Source organism: Chiloscyllium plagiosum, unplaced genomic scaffold, assembly GCF_037043375.1.
Source record: "Chiloscyllium plagiosum isolate Xiang-an unplaced genomic scaffold, Cpla_swu_hap1 HiC_scaffold_1, whole genome shotgun sequence".
In the NCBI taxonomy this organism is placed as follows: Eukaryota; Metazoa; Chordata; class Chondrichthyes; order Orectolobiformes; family Hemiscylliidae; genus Chiloscyllium; species Chiloscyllium plagiosum.
The window spans coordinates 50,136,542-50,161,324 of NW_028270139.1; the positions used below are offsets into that span (position 1 = coordinate 50,136,542).

At 40.6% G+C, this 24,783-nt stretch overlaps 1 long non-coding RNA gene across 3 annotated transcripts in view; it reads left to right on the forward strand.

Moving 5' to 3' along the window:
- Nucleotides 1-24,783, forward strand: part of LOC148152115 (uncharacterized) — a 145,095-nt gene that overhangs the window by 15,086 nt on the left and 105,226 nt on the right. Inside the window, exon 1 of one of the 3 annotated variants that reach the window (XR_015757925.1) lies at nt 3,788-3,964. The exons of the other annotated variants lie outside the window; for them this stretch is intronic. This is a non-coding gene — a long non-coding RNA (uncharacterized LOC148152115). Of the gene's footprint in view, nt 1-3,787; nt 3,965-24,783 lie in introns of those variants that run through there. 3 annotated transcript variants of the gene reach the window in all.

The window sequence follows — 24,783 nt, forward strand, 5'->3', positions numbered from 1 at the left end:
GCATCTGTTCTCAATGGTTATCACTTTAACACTCATGAGTTCTAAAGCTATCAGCCCTACCAGTCCTTACTAGCAATATAAAATCTACATTATAACAATGACTACACTTCGAAAACAATTATATAATTGGTTATGAAGGGCTTTGGGAGTCCTGAGGTCTTGACAGGTGCTACAGAAATATGAGTCTTTTATTTCTGTTTATAAATTTCCTAACCATCTACATGCTCTAATCACATGCCCATTGTGAAAATTATTTCTGTTTTTCCATTTTGTAAATAATTCTAATTTCCTTTGTTTTCTCTGAATATTTTGACGGTGAAGCATTAAAAATGGAAGGCTGCAGCTTGCTTGCATGATTGTGTGACCATCCAGCAACCTGGAATGTACCGCACAAGCCTTATTACATGGAAAAAGCTGCACGTGCTCTGTGGTACAAAAATATTTCAAGGCATTCAGCATGGAAATGTCTGACCTTGTACAGCAATGAAATTTTAAAGGGAATATTGATGCAAATCCCATTAAATTTGAGTCTTCTGGAGGAAGGTTTACAGAGTTCACTATTTGGAGCAAATGCCATTTAGAATGTATCTTTATAATTTTCATGCTGAACATCATATCTTTTTAGCCTAAGGTTAGACCTGTGTTTTCTTATTTTCCACTTCATGATTTTTATCTCTCCTCCCAAATTTCATTCCTCCAGAATAGCTGTGTTAAAAAAAATACTTTATGTCGGCTCTTACTTTCCTTTCAGTTTATATTTTTGCTGTTTCTGATCTATGTTCCTATATCATTTTATTGTGAGCGCTGGTCCATAGATTTACCTCAAAGGAAATGCAGCAGACCATAATGGGCATGAGTTCATTTAGCCTGCTCCAGACTTTGCCATTTATTATCTAAGTTTCCACAGTTCATTAGCTGTAACTGGACTAGTTCATATTCTTTGACACATTTCTTGTTTAATTTACGTCCATAATCTCCCTTTATCATTACCTCTCGAGTTGCCTGTCTCATTTCTCCCAGCCCACATTCACCCTCTCCTCTTCAGTCCATGAAAGCAAAGCTGTCCAATCTGTGGCCATCACAACAGATGCTGTTAATCATTGCTCGATCCAATATAAAATAAGGCCTGATTCTGGTGGGTTTGACTTCAACAGACCAGAAAATGGAGCAGGATGTAAAATATGCTACATACTTGAAGCTGCTGTTAGACTGCCCTGGTCCTGAAGTAGGGTTACACCTGAAACATGGACTCCTCCACCTCCTGATGCTGCCTGGCTTGCTGTGCTTTTCTAGCCTCCTGATGGTCTACCTTGGATTCCAACATCTGCAGTTTTTTTTTGACTCCTCCCAGTGATCTGCAGCTTCAGGCCCTATTGGAATGGCAATGGCTGAAGTAATGTTGGTCTCCTCAGTTTCTCTCATGACAGTAGAAGATGGTTTCACAGACCAGATTGCACAGGAGCTCACGCTGAAGAGTGAATCTACATTAGAGCATGGGAAACTGCTGTTGTATTATTGCACAGATCCCAGAAAGGCACTATACCTTTAAGTCTGCCATTCGACATCACAGCATGTGTTACATGAGATCTTATTTTACTCTGTTCATTCAGTCAATCGGTTAGCAAGTGGTAAGGCAGTCTGCTACCAGTTGTCTGTTTGTCGGCAAGTCAACTCTGGATATAATGCAGTGGTAATCTAAACAAGCATCTAACCCAAGCTATAAATGCAAGTCAGCGATATCATATCAGCACACACAGTCAGTTATTAATAAAATTTAAGGTATCTGTCTCAAAACAAATGTGATTCTCTGTGGTACATGTTGTGTGGACTGAGCACAGCACTACCAGTGTCCAGTAGCACTGGCCCTCCAATGGCAAGTAGAAGGAACACTGGTACAGAGAATAGATCATCACACATGAACAATGGAAAGGATTGGGCGACTGCTTATTTCCAGTCATAGATTATTGAGGACTCTAGAGTCCTCAATGGAGTTTAGAATGATGAGGGAGGAATCTGAGTGAAACTTACGAGATAGTGAAAGGCTGGATAGAGTGGATGTGAGGAAATATTTCCACTATTAGGAAAGATATGGACACAGCCTCAGAGTGAAGGGACAACCCTTTATAACAGAGATGAGGAAGAATTACTTAAGCCAGAGGGTAGTGACGCGGTGGAACTCATTGCCGCAGAAAACTGTGGAGGCCACATCACTGAGTGTATTTGAGACAGAGAAGGATATGCTCTCAATTAGTCAGAGGAATCAAGGGTTACGGGCAGTAGTCAGGAGAATGGGGTTGAGAAACATGTCAGTCATTGTCGATTGGCAGAGCAGAATTGATTGGCTAAATGGTCTAATCCTATTACTATATCTTATGATCTTAATGGCAGAGTCATGCTGGGACAAAGAAGGCTATTATGTGACATGGTGGGCAGTGGTTCAAAAGAATATTTATTTGCTAACAGCAGTGAGGGATATCAGACTGTGGTATCCAGGTAGACTAAAACTCTTGTTCAAGACTTAAAACAGTATCTAGTCTCCGGTGCTCATTGAAGCTCTCATAAAAGACTCCACTGTGTAGATGTTCTGGTTCCTGTAGTTCAGAATCATTTGGTGCCAATGTTGCTTCATAAACCATCTTAAAATCTTCAACTGAAAAGTTGTTAAAATTGCAGGTGGTGATGATAACCCATATGGCAAAACCCCACCCAACCTTTTGTGTAAGGAAAGAAGGTCTTCAGCACCCAACTGTCCTCTCAATCACTGGCCTGGTACCTGCTTGGCTCTCGTTGGACTACCTTCTGCTTGTGCTCAGGGTGGGAAACATCAGGTCATTAGCTTCAGTAGCTACCTAGTTGCATGTTTTCTTAAGTGATGAGGAAGTGTCGCAGGTCAAAGGAGAATGATACTGTGGCAGCTTGCTGAATATTGGCATGAAGGAAACTGAGTGATGTGAAGAATTATGAGCATATGGCTGTGGAGTGTTCTGTGCTTCAATGCAACATGGGTGGCATCATTACAAATTGGGAAACCAGCAATTCAGTTTCTCTGCATCATCTGGTTGTCATGCCAAAGCAAATAGAGTAGTTGTTTGTGACGGTGGATATCAGTGCGTTGCTGTGCATATCATCTTCACTTTCTATGGTTTATGTTGTAATACATTGCTGTGACTGTATAAATGGTGTTATCCAGTCCTTCTTTAAAACAAGTTGGACAATTCCACCCAGAATGTTATGAATGGATTTGTCTACATGTCCCACAGTACTGAAGCAGTCGAATCACTATGAATACAAGCAGATACCAATATAAACATTTCAAGTTCATTAGGAAGCAAGTTACAATAACCTTTAATACTAAACAATACTACCTCGAGTCCTATTTGGCCGCTTAAGCTTAGAATACTTTCCGAGTCTCTTGTAGATTTACACAGCTGCATTCTCTTTGGCTCTGTCTTTGGGTCTGCAAAGCTGTTTTTCTCTCTCTCTCTCTCTCTGTCTTTGTCTCTCTCTGTCTCTCTGTCCCTCTCTCTCTCTCTCTCTCTCTCTCTCTTCCTCTCTCTCTGAATGGTCAGCCTTTTGCCATGCTAGTCTCCTCATAATGTCTCAAAATGGACCAAGACTTCGGGCTGCACGTGAACCTTATTTTTATACTTTTTCTGGATGGCTTTCTGAAATTTTCTATAGTTCTAGCCAGTCAGGGAGACTCACTTAAGAGTTTGAAACAGTGCCAATCATTTGAATGGGATCCTAACTGTTTGTTCTTTGCTTAGCAAGACCCTGTGCCTTTCTATATGGGCCGTCCTTTGTTTGGTGGATAAGTAGTTGGGGTATGTCTGACAAGGATAAATGTTACCTTCGACATTATGCTAATGTCATTAGCACCTGGTTGCTAGCATCTCTTGTTATTTGGCTAAGTTAGCAATCTAACTGTGTTTTAGCAGCAAGGAAGCAGCTACAACGACAGCAGGTAAGGATCTTCATAGCCACAAGCAGATCAGTACTAATGGATGAATATTGTTTCAAACCTTTGTTCAGAGGATCACATGCCATGGTAACTTTGGAGAAATAAATCATTCTCAGAGCCAGCTCCTTTGAAATATCCCGACAGGACCTGTGGTGCCTGTAGTTATGTTGGAATGGTTCAGACTGTGGTAATACAGTCTAGGCTGCCATGTTGCATTATTCTCCTTCAATCCTAAGGTTAATATTGTTTATATTCCATAATAACAGCAGAGAGAGAGAAAGAGAGAGAGAGATTTGCATCTGGAGGAAGACAAGCCTTTCCCTGAGTATATCTGAGTGTGGGAGGTGAGAAGGCAGTCATAGAAATAAACATTTCAGCTTGGATGTAGCAATGACACTAAGTCAAAATGTAGGCAGGTCTCTGTATGAGTAAAGTAAACAGAAAGAATAAGAAAGCATTTTGAGATATTAGTAATCAATAAGTGAACTTTGGATCCAATGTTAAAGGGGCTGCATTCTTCTTTCGTCTGCAGGTAAGCTTACCAACTTGCAAAAGATCTACAGGATCACTGATTCATATTTGACTTATTATTCATTCTGGTTATATGCTATAATTGGCAAGGTCAGCACTTAAAACTGTACTTGAAGAAGGTTGTGGTGCTATGCCATTTTCTTGAATTACTGCATTCCATGTGGTGTAGGTAAAGGCTGTTAGGAAGGGAGCTCCAGGAATTTGATCCAGTGACAGTGAAGAGACAGTGATGTAGTTGCAAGTCAGTGTAATGTGTGGCTTAGAGGGAACCTTCAGGTGATGATGCTGCCATGCTACCCCTTGGTCTTCTAGGCGGTGGGGGTTGTGGATTTGCAAAGTACTCTCGAAGAAATCCTGACAATGCATCTTTCAGCCAATACAAAAAATAATGTTTGTGCCCTGTAAATGGAAGGAATACATGTTCAAGATTCTTAATGGATGCCAATGAAAAAGGCTACTTTGTTCGAGATTACATTCAGTTTCTTCCAGGTAAGTGCAGAATCTTTCATTATACTCTGAATTGTGCCTTGTCATTGGTGGACAAGCTTTGGTAAGTCAGGAAGTATCTTAGTCACTGTAGAATTCTAAGTCACTGATTTGCTTTCACAGCCATAGTATTTATGTGGCTTGCCCTGTTAAATTTCTAATCAACATTGATAGTGTGGGATTCAGCAGTGTCAGTGCCATTGAATGCTAATGGAGGTGGTTAGATTCTCTCTTCAAACATAAAACATTGTTGGAGGTGATCATTGCCTAGCTTGTGTGGTGATCGTATTACTTGCCACTTAACTTGTTTGGGTCTTTTTGCAAGTGCACACTGAATGCTTCAGTAATTGAGGAGTTGTGAGTGAAACTGAAAATGATGCAATCATTTGCAAATATTATCATTATTGATATTGTGACAGAATGATGAAATTTGATGGAGCAACTACTAATGGCCCTAGGACCCAACCATTTGGAATTTGTACAGTGTTACACTAGACTGAGATGATTGACCTCCAACAACCACAGCCATCTTCCTTTGCATAAAGTATAGCTTGTACCAGTGGAGAAATTGCCCCGAATTCAGTTTTACTTCAGCTCCTTGATGCTATTCTCAAATGCTTTGTTAATGTCAAGGGAAATAATGACTCATCTTTAGTATTGAGTTCTTTTCCTCCAATTTCAACCAACGCTATAATAGGGTCTAAAGCTCTGTGGTCCCGAAACTGAACATCGGTTTAACTGCATAATTGTCACTTGTTATCATAGAAGGTCATGACACCTTCTATCATTTTGCTGATTAAAAGTATTGATGTCACTGTGAAGCTATGTGCAGTGCTGCTCTGGTTGAAAATTCCACAATATATTGTCTCCAAGAACGGTCTCTTAAAATACTTACAGATATTGACAATGATTATTTGTTTGCAAATGTTATTGTTATAATCAACACAAAGTAATGATCCTATTAGTAGCTACCTTTCTAATATCATTATAAGACAATAGTCCTTCTGGGAACTTTTTGGGCAACAGTGCACATTAAGTTATTAGATTTAATACAATCAGACAAAGCAGGCTAGCAAAAATATGACATCAGTATCAGGTTTTAAGATTTGTAAAGAAGGCAGCTGATCGAAACAAGATAGATGATGCAGCAATGCTCAGTTGAGATAACAGTGACTTTGACAAGAATGGAATGCCTTTAAATTCATCTTAATATGAAAAGGAGCCAGACATGCCTCAGTGAAAGAACTGTACTTGAGACATGCATTTAGTGATGTTCTTATTTGTTCAAGATACAGCAGTTTAAAAGCAATGAGAGGACAACAGGAGGTCAATCAATTTGAAATGTCTATCACTTTTCAACCAAATTACAAGCACACTTTTATAGACAGACAAAAGGCCTTCAGCAATTTCTGAAAGAAAACTTGCACACACTTCAATTATATTATTTTATTTTTCCTTCCCATTGTGTCAATCAAGGTAGTAACCAATTAAATTCTTATCTCTATGAACTCTTCAATTGTAATACATGTAGAAATTAAATATTATAGAGGGCACAAAATCACAATATGCCAAAAATCTGCTAAAGAAAAGGAGGAAAGATTTATATTTGTTCATTCCTGAAAATGTGATGACGTTTCATAATGCATTATTATTTGAAAACTTGGGTTCTGAAGTAGAGGTTTTTGATTTTCACTTCTGTGAAGGTGACTTTATTTTAAAAGTTCAGAAACTTTTTTTGGCATTGAGTCTAAACAGCCTTTCCAAGAAATCAATGATTTAAATAAATTACCAAACAAGCCCCCTGATGAAATCATTGCTGAAATAATTATTAAGTTGTTTTACAATCCAGAAAGCAACAGTTGGAGAGGGCCCAACAAACAAGTCCACTTCAGAGAGAAAGAATACCACAAGCAGTCTAATTTTGGATGCTTCTAAGCCACTGAAACTTGATAGAAGTCTTAAGCTGTTGGAGTAGTTCAAATAAACAGGGCTGGGAAGAGCCTTGATTTTTTTTCTCAGAATTCATTGAGTTAGCTTGTTTCTGTGGATGTCAAGGAGAAATAGTAATGGAGAGAATCACATCTAGCGAATGTGCAGAAATTAGCAAAAAAAATGTTTTTGACCTTGTCAGTTAAGTGAAAAATTAAAGAGTGAAGATAAAAGTGGTACTTCACTGGAGTGGAGTGCCTTGTAAAGGATACTGCTGGGAAACAATGGCTGAGTTTTTGTTTTGCCGTTTATTAAAAGATCTTCCAAAACTCTTTTTATATTTAGTTGTATATTTTTTCTTTTGTGTAAACCATCTTATATTCTTTTGTTAAAAGTACAGAGACAGCCTCATGTAAGCATGTTTAGTGACTGATCATGATGGTAATCAAATTGGAAATAAAACTCTTATGGTCTATCAAATCAAGTTTCACTCTGGGATTTGATCTGGGTAATATTAACATTAACTGGGATCATCAGAATAAGTATTCAGTTTTGGCTATGTACCATATTAATCATATGAATTTCCTTGCAAAAACCTCTTTCAATAAAAAAAATTCTTTCTACACAAATGAGCATTTGTTTTCCCAAAATCCATAAATTTTGGTTATCTAATATAAAGCATGTTTGTAACAGAGTTGACAAATACATTTGACACTTTGCACAGTTCTGCAGTGACAATACTGCCAAGGTAATAATAAGTGGAAAGGACTTTGGTTCAAGCTTCATTAAATTACTTAAACACTTCGTGAGTGCATCAATATGATTTAACCTGCAGGTTAATTATCTCTCCATTGTCTTTGACATTTGGCAGGCCACAATATTCCCTTGCAATTAACAATATTTTTTCCTTCCTTTGGTAATAGAAAACAGCAGTAGAAATCAAAGAAAAAGACAACATACTATCAGAATTTTATTATCAAAACAACAAAGACCAATCTGGCAGAATCTGCCGGGAGAGAGAAACAGAGATAATATTTTGAGTCGAATATGACTTTCCTTTGGAACTGAGCAGGGCTGGAATGGGACAATTTGGGGAGCACCTCCACTCTGACCACATGGATGACACTGACTTTCTAGTTGCTTGCTATTTCAATATAGCATCTGGCTTTCACACTGATATTTCTGCCCCAGATCTGCAGCAGTGTTCCAGTGAAACCTAACTGAAGCTGAAGAATTCAACACCATCAAATTTGTTGTCCATTTTGATTACACCCCTCCCCCAGCAGACCCCCATCCTTAATCTGTGTCTTCCTTGCCTGTGTTTGCTCTCATTATCTATTTTCTGCTATTAATTTCCGCCATTAACACCTAGGCTTCACAATATCACTTTTCTATTATAATGGCACTCCCTTTGCCTTTTGCTCTGAGCAATCTTTTCCATCTGATTCACTTACTAGTCTTCCCCCATTCACTTTTCCAGCCTGTTTCCGTTTCGAAAAATAATCATGTTGAACTTGAAACTCTAAGGCTGTGCCCAAGCGTTCCAGACTCTCCTACCAATGGAAACATCTTCCCAACATCTACTCTGTCCAGGCCATTCAGCATTCCGTAAGTTTCAATTAGATCTCCCCTTTCACCACACATGCTTCCAGACCTGCTGCATTCCTTCAGCATTTTCTGGCTACTTTTTCATCTTGCATCTATAAGATTTTGCCTTTACTGTAAGAGCTTTCAATACTCTATATTGTCTCATGTGTCCCCTATGTCTTTGTTTTATGAAATGTCTAGTTAATGTCTGTATTTTAACTGGTCAATTTTACCTGTTAAGGTTACAATATTTTATCATGACTCAAGTTTATATTGATTGCAATCTCTCTTTATGTTTTTATATGGAATAATGATATCACAGGCCATGACAACTCTCTGAGGGAGCGAGCCACTTAGTTTCGTTCCCATGCCCCTTCATTTAAATATTAAGTTTTCAGTTGTTACACTTCAGAACTCACATCAACACATAAAACTTCAGACATCAACAATTTTTTAAAAACCCCAAAATACTATAGAATGCTTTTTAATTGAAAATATGTAAGAAATGGCAATTGTTGATTTTCATTTGCTGTTAAGATGGAACTGTTTACAGTTATTCAACTTTGTGGTCTTAAAGAGGCAGATCACATTGAAGAAAGTACTATCTCAGCAAAGTATTGAGATAGATCCTCATCTGATAAATGGCATGTCATCAGATCACATGGGGGTAATCTTAACCCCAAAAATGGTAAGTTTATGTCAGGTGAGACATAACAATCTTACTATCAAACTAAACCACTCTCCAACTTACCCAAGGCAGTTTCAACAAAAAAGAGGCAAAATTGTTCCAAGGACAATGCAATTTCTTTTCTTGCACTTCTTGTTGTCCAAAAAGAACAGCATTGCTTTCTTCCAACTCAGCAAACAAACCTTCCTCCCCACAACTGGATCATTCTCAGTGACATCAAAGACAATAACCACAGAATTTGAAATCCAGAAATTTATTGCCCAATGTTGGATCACTGGAGGTCTGAAAAATTAAATTGCATATATACACTCACTGACTAATTCAGTTTGCTACATAATGGACTTGGAGGGCCTCATCTTTACAGGATTTTTGTCCTGGCATCTTTTATTAGGAGTCAAGGATTAACCATGGGCCAATTGATTGATCTATTGAATTTAAAAACCTTTATTTATATTTTGTGAAACAAAATTATCTTTCATTGAACAGGTCAAAATAATATTTTTATAATAAGTAAGGTAATCTCATAGATCTATTTGAAACCTTTTGTTAGGAATTTTAGTTTTCTGTTTTCCTCTAACTGTAGCAGGGTTTGTTTTTAGCGAGTTTCGAGAAGATTTGTAGCTCAGGTTGAGGTTCTGGATGTAAGTTTGCTCGCTGAGATTTGTTTTCAGACATTTCATCATCATACTAAGTAACATCATCAGTGAGCCTCCGGTGAAGCACTGGTGTTAGCGACCCACTTTCTATTTATGTGTTTAGGTTTCCTTGGGTTGGTGAAGATAATTTGCTGTGGAGATGTCATTTGCTGTGGTCATGACATTTCCTCTGAGAAAAAGAACAGGGAATCTCATCACAGGAAATGGCATCACCAACCCAAGGAAACTTAAACACATAAATTGAAAGCAGGTCACTAACAATAGTGCTTCACCGGAGGCTCACTTATGATGTTACCTAGTATGGTGATGAAATGTCTGAAAATGAACTGTCTGGCTCAGTGAGCAAACTTACATCCAGGGTTCATTTTTAAGACAGTGCAGAAGGAACAGTTTAGAATGAGTTAAACTTGGGTTCACAATGTGTTTAAGGAAAACCTAGGGGCAGACTTTAATGCTCGTTTCAAACATGGCCTACGAAATGGCACCTAAAAGGCTCAATTAATTGCACCTTATCCTTTATCGCAATTCTAAGTCAAAATAATATTAATGAAAGCAGCAAACCAGTTTCTTGTGTAAGTTTGTGACATTTATAATTAATAATTATAGAGCATCTTAAGTCTTAAGTCATCTTAGTCTTCACTAACTTAAATTCCTTTAAATATAAAGCTCAATATTTATGATCAAGCAGAACCAGCACAGCATCATAAAGGGCAAATTATGCCTAGTTTCTTTGAGATAGAACAAGTAGGATAAAAAAAAGAAGCGGTGGGCAGCAGAGATTTATTCTGAAGAAAAAGAAGCATGGTACAGGGAGGATGAGGCAACCCTGGCTGACTCGGGAAGTCAGGGACAACATAAAGGCAAAAGAGAAAGCATATAATGTGGCAAATGGATTGGGAAGCTTACAAAGACCAACAGAGGGCAACAAAAAAGAAATGAGGAAGGAGAAGATTAATTATGAGTGTAAGCTAACCAGTAACATAAAGGAAGACTGTCAGAGTTTCTTCAGATATATAAAGGGCTAAAGAGACGCAAAAGTGGATATAGGGCCACTGGAAAACGTCACTGGAGCGATAGTAGTGGAGAATAATGAAATGACTGAAGCACTGAGTAATTATTTCACATCCGAGGAAGAAAAGCTTAACATATAAAGAACGTTTGAGCACTACGGGTCTATACTTGATGGAATTTAGAAGGATGAGGGGGGATCTAATTGAAACTTACAGAATACTGAATGGCCTGGAAAGAGTAGATGTTGGGAAGATGTTTCCATTGGTAGGAGAGCTTGGAATGCTTGAGCACAGCCTTAGAGTAAAGAGAAGACCTTTTAGAAAAGAGATAAGGAGAATTGACTTCAGCCAGAGAATGGTGAATCTATGGAATTCATTGCCACAGAAGGTTGTGGAGACCAGGTCATTGAGTATACTTAAGACTGAGATAGATAGGTTCTTGAATATCGAGACGTGCAAGAGTTATGCAGAGAAGACTGGAGAATGAGTTTGAAAAACTTATCACACGTGATTGAATGGCGGAGCAGACTCCGTGGCTGAATGGCCCAATTTCTGCTCCTATGTGTTATAGCCTTATGGTCTTATGTCATATATATGGATTTTCGGTAGGCGTTTGATAAGGGGCCATATATTAAGCTACAGAATAAGATGATATCCCATGGTATAATAGGTAGTATATTAGCATAGAGCTGGAAATGTGTTGCTGGAAAAGCGCAGCAGGTCAGGCAGCATCCAGGGAACAGGAGAATCGACGTTTCGGGCATAAGCCCTTCTTCAGGAATGAGGAAAGTTTGTCCAGCAGGCTAAGATAAAAGGTAGGGAGGAGGGACTTGGGGGAGGGGCGTCGGAAATGTGATAGGTGGAAAGAGGTCAAGGTGAGGGTGATAGGTCAGACTGGGGTGGGGGCGGAGAGGTCGGGAAGAAGATCTCAGGTTAGGAAGGCGGTGCTGAATTTGATGGATTTGACTGAGACAGGGTGGGGGGAGGGGAAATGAGGAAACTGGTGAAATCCGAGTTCATCCCTTGTGGTTGGAGGGTTCCTAGCCGGAAGATGAGGCGTTCTTCCTCCAACCGTCGTTTTGTTGTGGTCTGACGATGGAGGAGTCCAAAGACCTGCATATCCTTGGTGGAGTGGGAGGGGGAATTGAAATGGTGAGCTACAGGGTGGTTGGGTTGGTTGGTCCGGGTGTCCCAGAGGTGTTCTCTGAAACGCTCCGCAAGTAGCCGGCCTGTCTCCCCAATATAGAGGAGGCCACATCGGGTGCAGAGGATGCAATAGATGATATGTGTGGAGGTGCAGGTGAATCTGTGGCGGATATGGAAGTTTCCTTTGGGGCCTTGGAGGGAGGTGAGGGGGGAGGTGTGGGCGCAAGTCTTGCACCTCCTGCGGTTGCAGGGGAAGGTGCCGGGAGTGGAGGTTGGGTTGGTGGGGGGTGCGGATCTGACGAGGGAGTCACGGAGGGAGTGGTCTTTATGGAATGCTGATAGGGGAGGGGAGGGAAATATATCCTTGGTGGTGGGGTCCGTTTGGAGGTAGCGGAAATGACGGCGGATGATGCGCTGTACATGGAGATTGGTGGGGTGGTAGGTGAGGACCAGTGGGGTTCTGTCCTGGTGGCGGTTGGAGGGGCGGGGTTCAATGGCGGTGGAGCGGGAAGTGGAAGAGATACGGTGGAGGGCATCGTCGACCAGATGGCCTCCTTCTTCAAGGACCGCAATTTCCTCCCGACCCCACCACCAAGGATATATTTCCCTCCCCTCCCCTATCAGCATTCCGTAAAGACCACTCCCTCCGTGACTCCCTCGTCAGATCCAACCCAACCTCCACTCCCGGCACCTTCCCCTGCAACCGCAGGAGGTGCAAGACTTACGCCCACACCTCCCCCCTCACCTCCCTCCAAGGCCCCAAAGGAAACTTCCATATCCGCCACAGATTCACCTGCACCTCCACACATATCATCTATTGCATCCTCTGCACCCGATGTGGCCTCCTCTATATTGGGGAGACAGGCCGGCTACTTGCGGAGCGTTTCAGAGAACACCTCTGGGACACCCGGACCAACCAACCCAACCACCCTGTAGCTCACCATTTCAATTCCCCCTCCCACTCCACCAAGGATATGCAGGTCTTTGGACTCCTCCATCGTCAGACCACAACAAAACGACGGTTGGAGGAAGAACGCCTCATCTTCCGGCTAGGAACCCTCCAACCACAAGGGATGAACTCGGATTTCACCAGTTTCCTCATTTCCCCTCCCCCCACCCTGTCTCAGTCAAATCCATCAAATTCAGCACCGCCTTCCTAACTTGAGATCTTCTTCCCGACCTCTCCGCCCCCACCCCAGTCTGACCTATCACCCTCACCTTGACCTCTTTCCACCTATCACATTTCCGACGCCCCTCCCCCAAGTCCCTCCTCCCTACCTTTTATCTTAGCCTGCTGGACAAACTTTCCTCATTCCTGAAGAAGGGCTTATGCCCGAAACATCGATTCTCCTGTTCCCTAGATGCTGCCTGACCTGCTGCGCTTTTCCAGCAACACATTTCCAGCTCTAATCTCCAGCATCTGCAGACCTCACTTTCTCCTCCAGTATATTAGCATAGAATAGAGGATGGCTAAATAATAGAAGAAAGAGAACAAAGTGGCCTTTGTTATCAGCGGTGTGCTATAGGAAGGAGTCAGTGCTGGGCCGTACTGTTTGTAACATATATTAATGATTTAGATGAGGAAAGTGAATATAGTATAGCTAAGTTTGTGGATGACCCAAAAATAGGTGAAAGGCAAACAGTGAGGATGACACAAAGACTCTGCAGAGACAAGTGGATGGGCAAAACCTTGGCAGATGGAATAAAAAGTGGGGAACTATGAGGCTATGCATCTTGGCAGAAAGAATAGAAGAGCTGAATATTATTTGAACAGAGAAAAACTGAAGAAAGCAATGGAAAAGAGGGATCAGGGATTCTCATCCATGAATCACAAAATGTTAGCATCCAAATTCATGTTGGAGGTGGCTCAGTGGTTAGCATTGTTGCCTCACAGCGCCAGGGACCTCGGTTCAATTCTAACCTAAGGCGACAGTCTGTGTGGAGTTTGCATATTCTCCCTTTGTCTGCATGTGTTTCCTCCCACAATGCAAAGTTGTGCAGCTTAGGTGAATTGGTCATGCTAAATTGCCCATGATGTTCAGGGAATTGTAGGATAGGTGCATTAGTCAGGGGTAAATGCAGATTAATAAGGTAGGATCTGGGTGGGATTACTCTTCAGAGGGTTGGAATGGACTTGCTGGGCTGAAGGACCTGTTTCCACACTGTAGGGATTCTATGATTCTTCTCTCCGAGGATAGCAAATTTGTTGAATTCTTTACTGCAGACAGCTGTCAAGGATGGGTCATTAAATATGCTCAAGGCCGAGATAGATTTTTTTTAACTAGTAAGGGATTCAAAGGTTAGAGAGGGTAGGCAAGAAAGTTGAATTGAGGGTTATAGATCAGGCATGATCTCGTTGAATGATGAAGCAGACTTTCTGGGCTGAATAGTGTACTTCTGATCCTTAGTCGTATGGAATGATTGTTTTCTAATCAACTAAACATCCAATAAATTTATTCCTCTAAAAAAAACTTACATTTGTCCTAGAGCACCACACTATTGGTCCCATGTAACTTAGCTGCTCAATCCAATCCACAGACTGTGTTCAATTATCTTCTTGTTCCTTTCTGGGGAACTAATCAGCACAACTAGCAGTTTTGAAACCATGGTTCATCACCTATATCAGTGAATTGGTTCATTAGTGCTGTTTTATGCCTTAGGCCTGGACCATATTATGGGTCTTATGGTACAGTGGTAGTATCTCTGCCTTTGTGCAAGAAGACCTGCATTCTAGTTTCACCTGCTCTATAGGAGTGTCATAACATCTCTAAATAGTTTGAGGGTTCTTATGCCATAGTGTAGGAGATAGCATATTAATATTGAATAGAGGATGGCTAAACAATAGAAGAAAGAGAACAAAGGGCTTTTGTTGTCAGTGGTGTGCTACAGGAAAGAGTCAGTGGCTATCTCTGAGCCAGGAGGCCCAGGACCATGATCTACCTGCTGCAGAGTTATATTTAATATCTCTGAACAGGTTGATAATACCTACAATGGTGTTTCAAAGCCTTGAGATTAGGAAAATGGGCTTTTTGTGGGACAATGGTAGTGTCCCTTACTCTGAACTGGAAGGCCTGGATTCAAATGCCCCCTTCCTCTCGAGGTGTGATGTAACATGTCAAAATGGTTAATTAAAAATTTCCACAGCCTGCAACTTTAAGACAGCTATATAACACATGACATGTGACACTGGTATAAATGCACGTTTCACCTTTAATCACTCCTTGTGCATCATTGAGTTACAGTTTGTTCAGTCTGTCAACAATGTTTATATAAACTACAATAACATAAGTTGGCACAGAAACCAGAACATTTGTGTAATTCATTTGTGTAGCCTTATAAACAATTAGTGTTGTTAATAATGTTCAAGAAATCTAACTCAACAAGAACCTGGTTTTATTGGTATATATTACACATGCATGCTAACAAACACAAAATGATGAAATGCATTAATGAAAGAATCAGACTTAGCATCATAGTAGTATTCTCACATCTGACACTGAGGGCAGAAACCTGTACACATCGTCTAGGTTGGCAATCTTAAAATTGAGCCATAAAGTCATACCACAGCTAGAGACCTTTCAGCTTATTTATGCTAGTTTTCTGTAGAACATTTCAATAATTCTAATACTCCGACTTTATCATTGTTGTCTTGCAAGTTTTCTTTCCTCAAGTGTTCATGCAATTTCTTTTTAAAATCATTAATTGTCACCACTTCCACCATCCTCCTTTGCCAAATCCTAGGTCACTTTAATAATTTCTTCCTCCTATTCTCTAGCGTCTGTTGCTTAAAAGCAAATAAAAACTCTGTCCCTTAAGGTTTTGACTAAGCATCAGTACATTTTTTGTGTCTAAACCCGCCATAATCCTCCCTCAATAAATCAAGAGGAGGAGATGATACTAAAGTGGAAACCAGTAAACAACCCTGATTCATTTAATTCCTGTTCCTAAAACTGTTGGAGATGGTGCAGTGAAACTGCACAGTATAGTATATGTTGTCATGGAATGGGTGATGAAACTGAGGAACTTTGGTTGACAGCCAATTCTGAATCAAATAGGACTGAAACTCTATTGGACTTGTATTTATTAGATGTCAGACTGCATTCATGGAAAAAAATTAGCAATAACTGGGTTGATTTGAAATAGCTGCACTGTTGGCTCTGTCCAGTAAATATTTGAAACTTGTTACTGGTCTGTGTATCGCAGTTACATGCATGATTGAGGCCCAGATTCTATAATCAAGATTGAAAATCCTATCTCCAGTCCTATTCAACAAAACAATATAAGCATTTACCTTTCGAGTATTTTTTCATTGAGAACCTCTGGACTATTCAATGTTTCTAACACTGACTAAGTGTTGGGGACATTTTCAGTGGGTAATTGTCTATCAGATGTGTTCTGTGGGATATTTGACCAGTTTGTGTGTTGCCCATAATGACCTTATGTTAATTCTGGATCTTTTAGTGTGCATCATGTTTACCTTGCTTCCAATTTTGTATTTGTTTAGCGCTATCCCATTTTAATCACATGGGTTTATTTTTGTTTAAGAGTCTACTATGTAGCATTTTAATAAGTGCTTTTTGAAAGTTCTTACAAAATCCTCATCAACCTTCTTCATTGTTCAATCAAAGAAAGAATAAGGGACAGTTTTGGAAATCTGGCCAGCATGGACAAGTTGGGCTGAAGGGCCTGTTTCTGTGCTGTATGACTCAATGACTCTATAACCCACTCAGGTTTTATTTTCACACATTCTTGGTATTTATCAAATCTATGTTTGCTTTTGTATCCTTAACAGATGTGCTTCAAAGTGATAATAAATTCTGTCATGAATTATAGGGTTTCTAGCTCTTTCATCATCATCAACATCAGAGAGGCTACTGGAATAATTCATTTTACCTTTATTGTACCAGGATGTAACAATTGCAAACCTCCAGTTTTCTGGCACCATTCCCATATCCAAGGAGGACTAAAAGATTATGGTCAAAGCTTCTGTTATTTTCATCCTTATCTCTCAGTAATCATAGATGACATTTTTATCTTGAGCTATTGTCAATTGATTATGTATCTCAGCTTTATCATCTGAATTAGGGTACGGTTTGAGCAGGCTACAATTCCAAGAACAAATACATCCTCCCAGATCATCTTTGGAAAAGACAAGTTCATAGATTCATATAGAGCAGAAAAGTCAGCCCATCAAACCTGCACTGATATAGCTACTATTAAAAGTGCACTAATCCCAATTTCCTGCACTCATCCCACATCCTTGAATGTTATAATATTTGAAGTACTAATCGAAATATTTTTAAAGATTGTAAGGTTTCCAGCCTCCACTACTTTCCCAGCGCATTCCAGATTCCCACCAAAGGGAACAGCTGCTCTCTAGTCACCCTGTCCATACCCATCACAATCCTATACACCTCAATCATGTCCCCCTCAGTCTTCTCTGCTTTAAAGAAAACAATCCAAGCCTAACTAGTCTCTCTTTATTCCAATTTCTCCATCCCAGGCAACATCCTGGTGAACATTCCCTGTACTCCCCCCAGGGTTATCACATCCTTCCTGTAGTGAGGTGACCAGAACTGCACACAGTACTCCAGTTGTGGCCTGACCAACATTCTTTATAGCTCCAACATTACCTTCTTGCTCTTACACTCTATGCCATGATTGATGAAAGCAAGTGTCCCATATGACTTCTTAACCATCCTATTCACATGCTGATGCCAACTTCAGGTATCTGTCAGTAATTACATCAAGTTCTCTCTGTTCCTCGAAGCTACCTAGTGTCCTGCCATTCATTAAATACTCCCTCACCTTGTTTCTCCTTCCAAGCTGGTTGCCGAGAATGCTTGTTTTGAGGTAGATTTAATAGCAGCAGATTGTACAGATAATAAATAAAGATGTCTTTTTTCTAGTAAACTGTCTTTCAGTAGTATCTGTCAGCTGAGATTGTTTAATGAGCATCATGTATTTATGCATATTAGTTAGTTTTATTCTGTTAGAACTGTAAAAATATATCTGCAGGAATAAAGAACCTTGTGTAAAGGAGTGTGTCAAATGTGTGGCACGTTGATGCTTGATTGATCGCAGATCTTTAAGGGTAGCCTTTCGATGCAATGTTCTGATTCACCTTCCTATTTCCAGATGTTACCAAATGTATGAAACAAAACTGTTCTCAATGACATTCATTTTTAATGCAGTGAGTAATATGTTATTAAATTTGCAAATGCTGCACTTCTTGACATTACTAATATTAACCTGATGGAATCATGATCACAGACACAAGTTCTGCCGAGTAAGGAATTGTTTAGTACATTTCTAATGCGCCTTATCTGGTTTAACCTTCAAGTCTGACATTTCTTGCTTGTCAGATTAATTTAGCACAGGCTACAGTGCTGTTACATTTTGTTTGTAGGTAATTTGAGCCTCCCTTTTTTTTGTTCAGCCTTCTCTGACAAGAATTTCTGATTCTCTGATCTTCCTTATCTGCAGGTGGTTTTGATTTAAAAGACAAATAACTATGAGACAATGGCATGTCAGGAGAAACACTCACAGAATATGGCAACTCCTTTTTATCATCCTCACTACTGCTTCACTTATGCTGATTATGTTAGTGTTTAAAATATTATGTTTCCATAAAATACTCAGCCACTTTTTATGAACAAAGTATTCTGATCTAAGAAGTGATTCAGGTTTGACGAGCTAAGTTGCAATGAGATGATATTGGCACCGGAGAATAGTTATCCTAATAATATGGATACTTAATTAACTGATTAAGCTTGACCTTTAGGGGTTAATAATATTCCTTATCTGAATCATTATTCTATTCTTGGTTTTGGTAATGAGGGCCCACTTGTTTCTGCACAGAATTAGCTGCTAGCTGCAGCAGCATCACATACAAAATTTAAATGAGTGTCATGTCAGGTAATGAATATATAGGAGTGCATGTGATAGGTGTTCAGTGAAAGTTTACATCTCAGAAACCTTCTGAGCACATTGACCTTCCTCCTAATGTCATTCCTGTGTCTGAATCTATTATGGTACTGGAATAAATGGCGCATAAACATAAAGCAATGAAGGAGACTTCAACGCAAGGAAAGTTTGCTAAGGATCCTCAGTACAATATTTTTTCTCCAGACAAAAAATCTGGAGATCATTGCTCACTACAAGTATTGTCACAAAGCATCAACAATTTCATTACACCCCTGCTAAGTTAGCTTCAAGCCCTCCCAATAGAACATGCAAAATATCCTGCAAGGAACTCAGGCTGAGCTCTATTCAGCTGCAACCTGTCCAGCTTATACAGGTGCTGTCTTCCGAGAGCCAGCCCCAGTGTCCTGGAATTTAAAGCTTTCCCTCCTGCACCATATTTTAAGCCCCACATTCATTTGTCTCATCCTCCATTTCTGTACTCGCTTATATATACCACCGGCAATAATCTGAACCCTACTACATTTGAGGTCCAGCTTGTTAGATTTCTTCCTGGTTCCCTAAATTATGTTTTCACAACTGCATCCCCCTCCTTATCTAAGTCAGTGGCGTTGATGTGGACCACAACATCTGACTGTCTACCACCCTCCTCTCCAAGAATATCCTATAGCTGTTCTGTGACTTCCTTGACCTTGGCACCAGGAAGACAAATCATCATCCTGGACTCAAGTTGACGGGAGAAATGTTGGTCTGTTCCACTACCGAATGCATCCCCAAACACTATTGTTGCTGTTTTATTCCTTCCTCCCTCCTGTACAGTTGGGCTGCTTGTGGTGCCAGAGGTTTTGCTCTGTCAGCACTCCTATGTGAAAGCAACACGCTCATCAACTTGCAAAGCAGCAGGATGGCTCAGTGGTTGGCACTGCTGCCTCACAGTGCCAGGGACCCAGGTTCGATCCCACCTACGGTAACTGTGTGGAGTTTGCACATTCTCCTCATGACTGTGTGAGTTTCCTTTGGGTGCTTCGGTTTCCTCCCACAATCCAAAGATCTGTAGGTTAGGTGAATTGGCCATGCTAAATTGCCCATAGTGTTCAGGGATGTGTAGGTTAGATGCAGGGGTAAATATAGGATAATAGGTTAGGGGAATGGGTCTGGGTGGGTTTCTCTTCAGTGGGTCGGTGTGGACGTATTGGGCCAAAAGGCCTGTTTCCATACTGTAGGGATTCTATGGAATTCTAAAATGGAAAATTGATTTGTGAGCGGGACCCCAGGGAACTCCTAAACTGGCTGCCTGTTTCTCTTTGATTGCCTGGTAGTCACTATTCCCTTCCTTTGTCCAGCTCCTTGAGCTGTAGTCTGACCACTTCTCTAAAAGTACTGCCCATGTAACGTCCAGTCTGTAGTGTGACCACCTCTCTAAAAGTACTACCCATGTGATGTCCAGTCTGTAGTGTGACCACCTCTCTAAAAGTACTGCCCATGTAACGTCCAGTCTGTAGTCTGACCACCTCTCTAAAAGTACTGCCCATGTAACGTCCAGTCAGTAGTGTGACCACCTCTCTAAAAGTACTACCCATGTAACGTCCAGTCTGTAGTGTGACCACCTCTCTAAAAGTACTGCCCATGTAACGTCCAGTCTGTAGTCTGACCACCTCTCTAAAAGTACTGCCCATGTAACGTCCAGTCAGTAGTGTGACCACCTCTCTAAAAGTACTGCCCATGTAACGTCCAGTCTGTAGTCTGATCACCTCTCTAAAAGTACTGCCCATGTAACATCCAGTCTGTAGTGTGACCACCTCTCTAAAAGTACTACCCATGTAACGTCCAGTCTGTAGTGTGACCACCTCTCTAAAAGTACTGCCCATGTAACGTTCAGTCTGATGGCTATGCCACAGTGTCCTCAGCTGCTGCTCAAACTATGAAACCCAGGCCATGGTTTTGCAGCTGGGTGCACTTTCCACACATGAGGCCATTTATGATGCTCCAGGTAGTGTCCAAAACTTCCCATATATGACAGGTACCACATTCAGTCAGCTGACCTGAGCTGCCATATCTTGCACGTTTTACTTACTTGCTTAATTAACTAAGTTTCTTAATTACTTGGTCTTAAAGTTATTCCCCTTACATTAACTTTTCTCTTCATTTATCCTATTTTGGCCTACTTATTATTATTATTAATTATTATGACTTACCCTGTTGTATTATATCTCTGACTTTCACTTATCCCTGCTATTTTCAGTTAACCCCTGAATAATACACTCTTCTAATTTAAGGCTATTTAGAGACAGTTTTTAAAGATACCTTTTTCAATTTTCACAGTGTAAAATTTCTAAATGCCCTTGTGCTATTGTACAAGTTCTATCCTGAAATATGGATAAATAATCCAACAATGAGGATTCATCTTTCTGCTTTAACAACCTTTTAAATCAATTTTAATTGACCTCATATCCTATGGCCATAAATCAATTCAAAGGAACTAAATCTAGTACATTAATTTAAGGAATATCTGTTTATGAATAGTAAGAAATATAATCCTGAGGGTGTTTATAATCATAGGCTTCACCATTATTTTGAAAATCTGATGGTATCTCTCTAAACTCTCTGTATTTGTTTTCAGTTGTTTTATCCACAAACTGCTGATCATGTTCTGGATAACTTTAGACATACATTTAGAACTTTGGTCAAATTGTATTTCAAATGGCAGTCCATAATAAGTAAAAAAGAAAATGTTACATTTGCCACTGCTAATAGCTATAAGTGTCCTTGGAGGAATGATTTCTGGCAATCAAGTTGTCAGATCCATTACTGTTTGGATAGATACAAGTGACTGTATGGTTTTTCAAAAACTGGTACAGATATTAAAGACTACATGTTGAGATTTCCCTGCTGTTTGACATGTTTTACAGAATTACAGTACGGTGACAAAATCTTGGCCAGATAAAATAGTTGCTTATTGATGCTTGAATTTCCCATGTTCCTATATGTCTGTGATAGAATCTTCTCATAATATTTGCTAAATGTCCTCATGATATCTCGGCAATATTTAATGAACAAGTGTTCATTCCTCATCTGCTGGTCTGTGAGGGTGTGTCAACAGAAATTCACTTTCAATATAACCAAAACGCCTTCAGCCTCAGCTACAGTGTGAACTGACTATCCTAACTGTTTAACTCAGGATCTGCCTTCTGAGCCTCAAATTAATGAAGACATGCTGAATACTCTCTTTGAATTATTCTTTTCTTTGGATAAAGTTTCAAATATTGTATTTTCTGCTTGTCATATTACTTTGGTGGTGACCTGTTCTCAGCCATTGCTCTGGTCATTATTCATGATAAGGCCATTCAGCACCTGTTCCACTATTCAATCATGGCTCTTATGTTTCTCAACCCCATTCTCCTGACTTTTCCCCATAATCCTAATCCCCTTATCAGTCAAGAACCTGGCTATCTCTATCTGAAGTGACTTGGCCTCCACAGCCTTCTGCGGCAATGAGTTCCACAAAGTCACCACCCTTTGGCTGAAGAAATTCCTCCTTATCTCCATTCTAAAGGGTTTGCCCTTCAGTAAGAGGCTGTGCCCTCAGGTTCAAACCTCTTCTACTCATGGAAACATCTTCTCCATGCCCACTCTATCCAGGCCTCCCAGTATTCTCCAAGTTGCAGTCAGAACCCCCTCATCCTTCTAAACTCCATTGAGAACAGGCCCAGAGTCTGCGAATGTTCCTCATATGACAAGCTCTTCATCCCTGGGGTCATTCTTTTAAACCTCCTCTGGATCCACCTGTTTCCTTAGATACAGGAAGCAAATCAAACCTTTTCATAACATTCCAAATGTGGTCTGACAAGAGCCTCTGCAGTATATCTGTGCTCTTGTATTCTGGCCTTCTTGAAATGAATGCTAATATTGCACTTTCCTTCCTAACTGCCAATTGTACCTACATGTTATAGTTAAGAAAATCTTGAATTTACTTATGAATTTCTTGTTGTCTTGGCTAGAGGTGAGCCTATACTATTGTAATACTGTTCAGCACGGTGGGCGGTTCAGTACTGGGCGGCACGGTGGCTATGGCGGCACGGTGGCACAGTGGTTAGCACTGCTGCCTCGCAGCGCCAGAGACCCGGGTTCAATTCCCGCCTCAGGCGACTGACTGTGTGGAGTTTGCACGTTCTCCCCGTGTCTGCGTGGGTTTCCTCCGGGTGCTCCGGTTTCCTCCCACAGTCCAAAGATGTGCAGGTCAGGTGAATTGGCCATGCTAAATTGCCTGTAGTGTTAGGTAAGGGGTAAATGTAGGGGTATGGGTGGGTTACGCTTCGGCGGGTCGGTGTGGACTTGTTGGGCCGAAGGGCCTGTTTCTACACTGTAAAGTAATCTAATCTAATCTAATCTAAAAAAAAAGACTTCAGCTGAGGCATCACCCATGACTGTGTAGCAATGGCCTGGTTTGCCCAAGGAATTGTAACCACTCACAAATTGCAACTGCATGAGGTTTTCTCTGCCGTAAAAGAACTCTGCATTTCTAACAAGTGATTTTGATCAGGACTCCTTTGGAAATGTCATTCTGACAGTTTCTCCATAGTGCAGGACTGTCGGGTGAAGACAGACATAGTCCTTTTCACAGCAGCCAGCTGCCATATTCTGAACTTTAAAGATTCAGAATCACAGCTGGCCCCTTTGATATTTGCTGTCAAAAGGTAAATAGATACAGTAAGAAGTGAAGTTAGGGTGCTGAGAGTAGAAAGTACCAAGTGGATTGGGGAGGTGGGAAGGGAGGGTGGGATACCAAGTACAGAGAGGACTGAGAGTTTAGGGATAGAGTGCCAGGATGTTTGAGGGTGTCAGTTAAGTAGAATGTGAAAGTACAAGTTGGTCAGTTCGACGAGTGTTTAGAGAAAGTCAAGGTGGATGGGACATAGCAGGTCTGGCAGGGTTTGGGGGCAGGATCGATGGGGGATGTGGAGTGGTGGGTCTAGAGTAGGAGAAAGGGTGGGACATCATGTCAGGGTCTGACAGTGGGACAAGGGCCATTGGAAAGGAGAGACGAAGGGAGTCCGGGCCCTGTGTTCCCAGGCATTGCTAGAGGATGGTCTGAGGGTCCAGCAGTGAGTCATCAGGGTGCCAGGGTGGGTGGGGGGGTGTTGGGTCAGGATCTGGGTTAAAGGTCTGGGGAGTTGATTTTTGGGGTCTGTCAGATAAGCTCGGGGACCAGATTAATATTTACTCTGGAGTTAGACTATACTTTTAATAATGTAACATTTAACTATTTATTTGACTTGGTCAGAACCCTCTGAAATCTCCAATTTAAATGGATACTTTCAGAGAGTTCCCAGTGAAGGATAGTTGCCTAACAAAATCTTCAATTTCCCAGACAATTCCTCTGGAATCTACTCTAATGGGGGTTCTACAGGGTCCTCATGTACAATTCTTAAACATACTTCAGAAACAACATCATAAAATCCAGGCCAAAGAGTTCCTTCCTTTACTCTGGAAAATGTATAATAATAAATCAGCATACATGGAGTGGGCAAGGGTTTTACTATGGACTAGTATTGGAATAATAATTGGCAGTGCTATAGCTTATGAAGCTGAGGCTATAAGTCAGGCAATTAACAATGTTGAATAAGTTGACCTTATTACTTGTCACCTACAAGATGCATAGCTAGTCAAGGTGGCCTGTATTTCTTTTCATAAGTCTGCTTGGTAGCAATGCTTCACAGCTATAGCATGTGGTTGAATTCAGTTTTGTGCCCTACATTTGGGGAAGAATATTCTGAAAAAAAGGCTATTGCTCATCTTCAAAACCTTTGACATGAACTTCACTCAACCTTTCCACATCATCTGGCAGGTTACATCTTCCCTGTAGTC